The following is a 10,926-nucleotide window of genomic DNA, read 5'->3' as shown; positions in this document are numbered from 1 at the left end:
ATTTTCTGGCTTGAGGAATTTTTGTGGTTAATTGTTCCATTTTCCCAGTTATTAAAATTCATCTAGTTTTCTAAATTATTTTATTTTTATTGTTTTGTTTTCAAAGAATCCTTCATTTCTTTGGCAATGCTACCATATGGCTAGATGCACCAGATAGTATGGGTTCAGTAGGGACCAGTGGTATTATTGATTCTAGTCCTAGGAGTTCCCACTGAAGTCTCTTGGTGCTATAGTAAGGGTTGACAACCTTGTAATGTAGAAAGATAGTCTACATTTCCAGTGTTGGTGGTATGTCATGAAAATTCTCACCTCTGCCAACTTAGTACAAAAGAAAACAAACACAGTTGATATGTAAATAACCTCATGAGTATGTGGCCCAGAGTACTTTGCTCATGAACATTGAAATTTTGGAGTTTTGGAATAATGTTCATATTACAGAGCCTCTTTGTGATAATTTTCAAACAAATGTTACAAACAGTAACAAATGAAAGACTATTCTTAGTTCATTAGCATTACCAAAGCAGGTATTACTGAGACAGATTGTACTGCCATCCACTGTAAGTCACTAGCCAATGTTTCTCAACTTGCTTGCAATCCCTGTACATCAAGCTTCGTTTCCTTTAGATCTTTCTCCCTTCTCTCTTGTGAGATATGAATAAGAGAACAGAACAGGATAATCTCTTTAGAAGTTTCCTCTGCCAATTATCCACTGCTTTTCAATTCAGCTTCAATCCAGTTTACAGGCCATGAGCAGAATGGATCCACATTATTCACCAGATTATAACGTGTCTCTTGTCCCAGTTCTCTAAGGAGTCCTAGTTATCCATTGAAACTTCATGAACCAGGCATCTGCTGTGCACATTTATGAATATCTTAGCATTTTAGTTCTTCAGACTCCCACGGGAATAGCCCATTAAGCTCTGATTACAATATCTCAGGGATATTTAAGCACAGAGCTCCAAACTCCTCCGTCCACTGCCCCTTGCAAAGCCATTCTAAAAGACTATGAATCACACAGTCAAGTTCATCACAAAAGCATCCCACTCTTTGGGACCAATTTCCCTCTCACTGCTATGAAAAAAAAAAAAAAGCTTGCAAATGTGTGTGTGTGTGTGTGTGTGTATGTAAAATTGAGAAAGGAAGGGTTTATTTTGCCTCACAGTCCATCACATGGCAGGAGTATGAGACAACTGGTCACACAGTATCTTCATTCAGGAAGCACAAAGATGGATTCCAGTGATCAGCTTGATTTGCCCTTTTATCCCATTCAGAACCCCATCCTACAGGATGGCACCACCCACATCAGGGTCAGTGTTCATTTCTCACTTAAACTTTCCCAGAAACACACTCAGAAATATAGTACCATGGTGATTCCAAGTCCAGTCACATTGACATGATTATCTATTATCACACCATCTCTTGGTTATTTCTTCCTTGGAGCTTTTGAACTCTTCCCTAGATCTTCATTAAATGTCTAACACTTTCTTATGAACCGTGTAAGAATCCAGTGTGTGATGATAGCCAGAATAAAATTCAATACTGACCAATTAGCAACTGACAAAATAAAAGTTTCAGAATATTCAAAACACGGGGACAGTAGGAGGAAGGATGTGACATTGGTACCCCGTGGATTTTAGTTCTCCATCCACTTCAGTGAATCCACTGTCTTGATACCCTTGTTGCTAGATAGCAGAGTATATCTCTGCTGCAACCTCTGTGGGGATGTTATTGAGATTTAAAAATAGTAACTGAAAGGGAAAACCATTTGAAATTCAGAGAAACTCTTCAGATTTGTGTTGCTATTGTATTTATGAATGTTAGGAGACACTGTGTTTTTCCATGACAGAGAAATTTAGGGCCCTCAATCTTCTTGTATACTTCTCTTCATCCTTATCATGACTGTCGTTGCCAATCTCTCAGCACCTTGTGTTTATCATCAGAGACATCTGTGTCTTATCCATTCTTCTTGCTCTTTATTTCGTTATAAAACAGTCAATGGGAGAGCTTGTCATTCACCTGCTTAGATGCTTTTATGTATAGTGGGTAACCATTCCAGCTTTGGTCTGGAAGTTCCAACCCCCACTGAGGCTTCAGTAACTATCAGGCCTACAAGGCGGGGTGAAGGGATGGCCCTGAAGAACCAAGATTGGGATGCGCTGTGCTCTCTTCCTTCTTGGACCCTGGACGCTAGAGGTAGACTGAGGAGAGTTCTCCAGAGAACACCGCCCGACTGCGCTGCATCTTTCACAGAACCCTCAGCCTACCTATCCCTTCATTTGTAAGTTATGCCATTAAATAAATCTCCTTTTAACTATGTGGAGTGGCCTTAATAATTTTACCAATATTTATGTGCCATTTTTCTTAGGATACCATGTTCCATGAGGTCCAATAGATTCACCACTCTTTCTTTTCATGACTGTTTACTAAACATACCTTTGCCTTATTTATTACACCCTTGCACTTCTTTTTTCTGTTCCCTGGCCAAGATAAGCTTGTTCTTTCTCAGGGTCATGAAAAGTTAGTATTTATTTTTCCCAAAGCACTCTTCTCCAAGAAGTTACCATGGTTGATTTATTCTTGTCATACAGATCACCTCCTCAAGAGTCCATTCTTGACCATGCTATGGAATGTGATGCTCTAATCCCATCCAATGTCTAATGTCACTTTCTTTTACTTTATTCAAAGCATCTGTCATTATCAGAAAGCAGGCTATTTATTTATTTACTTGATTGGTAACTCCCTTTCTACATAGGGTATAACAGTCAGAGGACAGAGGCACACTCTGGATCTCAGTGCCAAGAACAGTGCTTAGCAAATAGAAAATGCTAGTGAATGTGGTTCAACTCACATTCATATGGCGTCATGCCAAATATCATCAACTTTCCATAAATCTAGTAGGAAAATAACCTATAGTATCATCAGATTTTTCCTTTGCCAGACAATGTTATTTCCATAGAGACTCTTAGAAAAATTTCAAAACATTTTTCAAAAATATGACTACATCATTTCCCTATATTCCCTTTCCTTCTTCTGACTCCTCCCACCCTCACCACTACATTTTCTATCCCCACACCTCCTGTTGCCTCATTCTTTCCCAAATTCCTCCTCGCCCATCCTTTGCTATTGTCATATATGTGTATATATGCATGTATGCATGGATACAACCTACAGAGTCTCTTCAGTATTGCATGTGCATAATTTCATGGCTGATCACTTGGTATTATATATTCAATTAGAGGGTCTCTCTGTGGGGGAAGACTACTCCTTCCATCCATAGCATTCCTTTGTTACCTGTAATTCTTTGTCTAGGAATGGGACCCCATGATTTTTCATTTTTCCTCCTTTCATGTTAGCATGTCTACTGGTCTTGTCCTTGACTGGGTCTTGCTTAGGCATTTTTATGGTTGAGATATCATGGCTGAAGCTTCCCTGCCATTTCTAGGAGACACAATCCCATAACAGATTTCAGAGGACTCTGGCGTTTTGTTTTGTTTTCTTTTGATTTTCGAGACAGGTTTTGGTGGCTGTCCTGGATCTTGCTCTGTAGACCAGGCTGACCTTGAACTCACAGAGATCTGCCTGGCTCTGCCTCCCAAGTACTGGGTTTAAAGGTGTGCGCCACAGCTACTCGGCAACTCTAGCTTTTATAAATCTTTCCCTACCTACTCCTGCCATGTCTCCTATTGTAGATGTATCCCTTTGGTCTGGGAGCCCCATGGTCAGTTGTTTTCTTCATGTTAACTAGCTGTAGCTTTTTGTAAAGGTGGGGGCCCTTTCTTAAACCGATGTTGTCCAGGCTAGCCTTCTGTATACACAATGAGATACCATTTTTATATGGCCAGAAGGAATTTTGAGGATAGTTGACTTTGGACCTGGTAGATCAACACTGAAGCCTAAGACAGACACATTGGAAACATTAAGTCTCATTTATTCTCCCCTGCTATTTATTGTCATGAATTAAGAACTTTTCCATAGCAGATTCAAGAAAATACTATGAAAATGTATTGCTTGATTTTGGATAGACTGTGAAACTAGAGCTTTGTATGTTTAGAATGCTTTTTTTTTTTTATCAGTCCTTAGGAATGTGTATTTAAGCTCCCAATATGTCTTTCTTATCTGGTAGTACTTTTTCCTGTCTAAATATGGTGCTGTTTGTTAATCTAAGAAAGGGAAAACGTACTTCTGTACACACTGAAGTTACTCCTTTCCAAACATCTAGCCCAAGATGAAAGTAGTCTTGCTCCATATAGCCAAGGATCTAGGTGTTGGGTTGTGATTTGTAACTAGCAGTAACTTTCCCTAAGCAGAGTTTTGGCAGAAGGCACTCAGAAATCCGAGCATACAAAGGAAGCTGAGAAATTCTAGCGACCTTCCCCCAATGATGACTGACTGCTATGATCCCAGTAGATAGCAACTTTCTAAATTATTCAAAATTAATTCTGGGCATATAGATGATATCTCACTGTATGGACAGAAGCCCGGACTGCATGAGGTTTGTTTGAGAGAGTGTCTCCATGGGAATGACATTATCTGGCAAGGGGTAAGTCCAATGATGCTGTAGGTAGTTCCCATTTTCCCTCCTTGTACTTGAGTCATTTCCTTCATAGACAAGATAAGGAGTAGCCTGCAGACTTACAACTGGGTAAGAATTCATCTATAAAGGTTGAATTATTTCCCTAGAGCTGACGTAACTCAGCTGAGTTTCCAGAGTCGGATAAAGACAGGCTTTCTCAGCATAGCTTTCCTCATGCCATTGGGAATGTGGGCCGTTAACAGAAGACCAACTTTTCCACTCTAAACCCACTGAGAAAGGAAACTCTTTTATGCTTTTGTACTTAAAATAAGTTGGTAGAGTGTAGGAAGACAACTTTAGAGTGTGCCTTAGTTAACAGATGTTCACAGCAATTCAGTCTCTTCCTAGTCATGATACTTTGGTTAGTTAACTTTATAAGGCTTCAAATACCTTATCCGATTACTCCACCTATGAGCTTTAGTGGCTTTAGATCTCTTCAAATACTTGAAGGACAGTTAATGCTACAACATTTTGCTTTGCAAAGAAAAACAAAGTGTTTGGGAGGGGTTTACAACTGTTCGCTTGGCTAATGGGAAGCTTCTGCTAGAAATCTCACTAAGGTTTGGAAATAGTCCCTAATGAATGAGAATGATAAGGTTAGGAAGTTTGTTTCCACACTGAGTTGGTCTGGGTCGAGGGGGTATATTTTATTAGCCAATTACCATGTTTTTCAAATAAGATTATTTTTCTGGGAAAAAATGGTTGATTTTTCTATATCAGATGTCTTGTTATTATTTTGGTCTTCAACTAGCTAGCCAATTTATCCTCTTCTGAATGTCTGGCACAGTACAGTAGTCCATAAATGTTACTTTCATTCTGTTTCTAGAACTCAATATAGTATTGAATTTCATCAGAGTTCATGCTAGAGGAAACAAAGAAGAATTAACTTACATGAAGACAATAACTATTATTCTACACACTGAAGGGGAGAGTTTGATTAGCCTACCTGCACTTAATACCCCTTACCAAAAAAAAAAAAAAAAAAAAATGTACAGGTAAAGTAGCTCCCACATGGTGTCCATGGAGCCTAGCATTTGGAAGATCAGAGGAGACAGACATGAGTGTCCATCACATGCACTAATCAAATAAAAGTCAATATAAACAAATCCAGTGAAGCAATGTAATGGTGCCTACAGAAACCAACCCCATCTTCCATGAACTACTTAACAGCACTCCAAGTCCTGTGCTGTGGTATGTCTTTCTGTATGCTGTGAATATGTGTTGCTATGACTGTTTAATAAAGAAGCTGCTCTGGCCTATGGTGAGTTAGGATATAGCCAGGCAGAAAATCCAAGAGAAAGACAGGAAGAGGAAGGCAGAGTCAGGAGTCACCAGCCAGACAGAGGGGGCAAGATGACAAGGCGGAACTGAGAAAAGGTACCAAGTCACATGGCTAAACATAAATATGAATTATGGGTTAATTTAAGTGTAAGAGCTAGTCAGTAATGAGCCTGAGCTAATGGCTGAGCACTTATAATTAATATAAGCCTCTGAATGATTATTTTATACATGGACCACAGGACTGTGGGGGCTTGGTGGGACCAGAGAAACCTTCCAACTACAGTCCTAGAAGTTTCTGCCTCAGCCACTTCCTGCATGGGTGGGTGGAGAGGTGCTGGATGCTATTCTTTTTGCCCAGCATGACTTTAACTTAACTTTATTTGTAGGGCATAGGGCTCACCCTTAGTATACCTGCTTCTGCAAGGCACACCCCTGGAGGACCTTGATACCATGTTCTGATTTTGCTTAGGCTATGTGTTTCTTTGTCCTTCCTTCCTTCCTTCCTTCCTTCCTTCCTTCCTTCCTTCCTTCCTTCCTTCCTTCCTTCCTTCCTCCCTCCCTCCCTCCCTCCCTCCCTTCCTTTCTTTCTTTTTTGTCTATCTTTCTTTCCTCCTTTTTTTGTCTGTCTGTCTGTCTTTCTTTTTTGCAGCTGTCACTCCATTGTCATATCTACAGTGAGCTCATCTCCTGTAATGTCTGTAAAGTCCTCTCACTTGGGCTTCAGTTACTCTGCTTCAAAACCCCAACAAAACGAGTGAGAACTCAGGAGACTTATACTACACAGTCCGGGACTAATGGCTTCATCATTGTTGATTTTTCCCTGATTCCAATGACAAACCCCTCAGGTCAATTCTGAATGTTTATCATATATCTTACATGTGTTCCTAGGACAGAATTCACCTCTATTTTCACAGCCGGTTTAATGCAAAGTGCATCCAGGAAAAACACGTATAAGTTAGTGAAAGGGGGTAATGAGAGGTAGAAGAAGACGACTTTGGGAAGATGCATTTGGAATGGAGGCCTCAGTCTATTGCCCAGGGTTTCCGGAGATGAAAAAGCCCTCCAGATGATCCTTAGTTCAGACAAGGGACTACTAGACTATGTCTCTGTAATCCCACAGGCTGTACCAACCAGTAGTTACATGGAAGTTATTTTAGGGCTGTTGTAGGTGCAGAGGGATTGAGTCAGCATAGGCATTTCCCTGGGAAACGAGTCACTCCACTGTCATTCAAAACAGTACTTAACACTTGGCAGCTGAAGGGATGAGTAACTGTGTCCTAAGGCAGAGAAGCAGGTATGGCATCTATTGCATGGGGCTCATTTCACGCTCCCATTTGGGAACTTCCATCAAAATACCTTGCTCAGGGCTCCAGAACCTCTGAATTTCCTGGTTTGTATCTCCTCTAAGCCTGCTAGTTATTTTGGTAAGGACTGGTGCAAGTAAGGACTCCGGGCCCTCAGAGGAAAGGCTCCTTTTTTTCACATTCTTCTTTCCATTTCCATGCAGAATATACTCCCTTTTATTAGCCAATTGTCCCTTTACAAGATTTCCCATGCTGTCCCTGGCAAGAGTAAACTTCCCCAAACACTGGAAAACTCATAACTACAAGGCCTATTTCATTACTTCCTGAATTGCTTCATAGTCATTATTTTCCCTCTCTCTCTCTCTCTCTCTCTCTCTCTCTCTCTCTCTCTCTCTCTCTTTCTCTCTCTCTCTCTCTCTTGGGTTTTTCGAAACAGGGTTTCTCTGTGTAGCTTTGCGCCTTTCCTTGAACTCACTTTGTAGACCAGGCTGGCCTTGAACTCACAGAGATCCACCTGCCTCTGCCTCCGGAGTGCTGGGATTAAAAGTGTGGGCCACCACTGCCGGGCTTCTCTTCTTTTCTCAAGAGATTATATTATGATACCAAGTTTTAGTGCCTCCCAAAGGTGACATGCCTGGTATTCTCTCACTTTCCATAATATCTGACACCTTGTATCCAAGCCTCTGATACAGTTAAGGTCTTCAGGGAAGGCTGCACTAAAAGGCTTATCTGTACTTTCAGAGGAAATCTGGGGCAGTGGATGTCTGCAACAAAGCTTGGCAGGAATTTGCATGATGCTTCTCTTTCTCTGCAAAACCAGAGTGAAGGACTGTTTTTGTCCTCTAGATAGAACATTTGCGTTATGAACAAATTCCAGAATCAATAGTTTAAATTCAGGAGGGGCCAGAGATATTGCCTGTTACGGTTTCTCTTTGTCCCTAAGTCCTCTTGAATTTCAGGCACTGTACTGAGGATCATTAAAACTCTACTATTACTATAATAGTAATAATAATAATAATAATAATAATAATCAATTGCAGCCCTCACTTGGATTTGAATTTATGTTTCCTAAGAAAAAAATTAGTAATATTGCCACAGAAGGCAGATTTAAGCAAGGATTGCTCTAAAGTGCTACACCTAAACCTTATGTACATCTTCATTCTACAGCAACCAGATCCTTTGTCAAACAAGGTCAGTCAATCAGTTACTGCTCTCTCTCTCTCTCTCTCTCTCTCTCTCTCTCTCTCTCTCGTTAATGGCAGCATGATTAGAATAACCCCCATCTGCTACCCACAAAGAGGAATTGAAACTTTTTTGCATTCAATTTTTCCTGTAAGATATTTGCAGATTTACATAGTGGAGTCATAATTCCGACAGCGCCCACACCTTTTTCCTCTTTACTTCCATTCTCTTACTAGTTACATTTTGTAAAACTATCTTAACAATACCATGAACAGCAAAATAGGTTTGGTGAAGTCCTTCAACCTTGTTTAGGTATCTCCTGTTACACTTGGAGCGTATGAATGACTGTGTGTGTGTGTGTGTGTGTGTGTGTGTGTGTGTGTGTGTGTGTGTGTTTAGGTCTCTGTTTTAATTCATGTGTAATCTGTGTGTTTGCCACCTCTGTCATTTTAGTATTCACATAATCCTGTTATGTGAATCCTTTCTGCTGACAGTTTATAACCACATACTTACCTCCTACAATCACTCTTTGGTAACACTTGCAACAACTCCAGCTGCCCCATGGAGACAAAGTTGCGGGAGAGCATGTAGAGGGGGAGGGGGACAAACAAAGAAGCTGTTGCAGCCATCTAGCTTGCAAGTGACAATGGCCAAATAGATTACTTGTATCCAAACTACAAAGGCAGAACAAACAATGTGCTGTGGAATACTGGAAGAAGCTGTTGAGAGAAAGATGTTGAAGGCTTAGTGTTTAGACCCTGGTACTCCTTACTGGAGGAGGTAGAACCTTCAAGGGTTGTGCAAAGTATGGGAATTGTGGTCGTTGAGGGTCTGGTCTTGAAGGAGATTTTACATCTCTGGCTCCTTTTCTTTCTTACTATTTGTTTTGCTTCCTGGTCTCCACGAGGTGGGTAGCTTACTTTTATCACATAACTGTAGTAATGATGTATTGTCATGGTACAGATCCAAACAGAGGCCAAACAGCAACTGATCAAAGGCTTAGAAAGTGCAAACTAAACTTCATTGTCTTGTGCATTTTGCCAGAGTGATAGAAACATGACAAAAACAATCACCATTCTAAATTATACCGGAAAAGTTTTCTCTGTCCTAAAGCCATTTATAGGGGAGCATTCACCCAAAGGTGCTTTCTTACCTATGAAGCCACCTGAAAGGTATTGCAGGAGAAGCTGCTCAATTCAACGATGAGCATTTGCTGGAGGCCCAGCATTTTTCAGGCAGGATGCTGGAACCTAGTCCAGGAGAATCATATGCTTTGCAGCATAGCAATGTTGAGGAAGTCACCCACATTATTAGGGTTCGGCATTGCATAAAATGCTCACCGAAGATATTTAGCTTTGGAAAATATGGTGTATGCCTCTTCTTGGAGGAAAAACAGCTCAGAGAGAAAGCAAATCCCCTTCTTCCTGCTTAGCTGCTGAGCCCTCTACCAGCAAATCTTACTCATTCAGCAAGCAAAGTGAAAATGCCTAAGGGGAGGGGTGGGGTGGATAGATAATAAATCTGTAGCTGGTCCTGAATCATGCTCCAGCAAGATTTGTAGATAAGTGACGGGTGTTAGTGGTATTTAGAATTGGCATGGCAGAGCAGGGGAGAGAGGAAAGGAAGTAGGGAAAAGGGAAAGTGGGGTGACAAAATAGAGAATTAGGGGTGAGAGTGAGAGAAAGGATGTGACCCTTGCTCCTTTCTAAGTAGTTGTCCAGATATTTTAGAAGTTAAAAATCCCCAAGAAATTGATCATTCTTTAGTAATCAGGAGGAAATACAAGACTTCCTTATAATACTTCTTTATACTTCAGGATAGTTTTCTGTGGGGTTTAGGGAGCTCCCTTGTGGGACAACAGCACCTAAACATTAATCAAAAAATAACCACACAAAACTTTTAAGCTCAAAAACTTCAAGCTCAGGCAAACAACAAAGCTCGCAAGAAACATTTTGCAAATTGCGGGATATATTGCATAGGATATTTTGAAATCACTTTCCAGTCATATGGGGAATTAGAGACAATAACAGGTCAAATGAATGAGGAAATCTCTAAAATCCTTTGCTCCTACTGGGGTATGCTTAAAATAACTCTCATGGGTTCAAGATTGTTTTGTAGGCTCAAGGCACGAACTGTGTATCTCAGACATAGCTGGATGTTGGGGGTCAGAATTCTAGAAACTTTAAAAAAAGTAATCAACCCTAAGAATCCTAATGAAGTGGCTCAAGCCCAGGAGTCATGAAAAGGGAGGTCGTGAGAGTGAAGGACATGTGACAGAAGGGGAAAATGAACCTGGATTTACATACCAGGGCTTTCCCAAAGGTGCTGGGGATGCCTTTCTGTGCGCTGTGAATGTGTTGCTATGATTGATTGATAAATAAAATGCTGATTGGCCAGTAGCCAGGCAGAAAGTGTGGTATAGGCAGGATAAGCAGAGAGGAGGATTCTGGGAAGAGGGAGGCTGAGTCAGGAGCCGCTGCTGCCACCACCATGAGAAATAAGATGTAAAGTACCGGTATGCCACAAGCCGCAACTTATAGATTAATAGAAATGGGTTAATTTGAGATGTAAGATCTAGCTAGCAAA

The sequence above is a fragment of the Peromyscus leucopus genome, chromosome 20 (genome assembly GCF_004664715.2).
Source record: "Peromyscus leucopus breed LL Stock chromosome 20, UCI_PerLeu_2.1, whole genome shotgun sequence".
Taxonomy (NCBI): domain Eukaryota; kingdom Metazoa; phylum Chordata; class Mammalia; order Rodentia; family Cricetidae; genus Peromyscus; species Peromyscus leucopus.
This window is presented reverse-complemented; position numbering follows the sequence as displayed.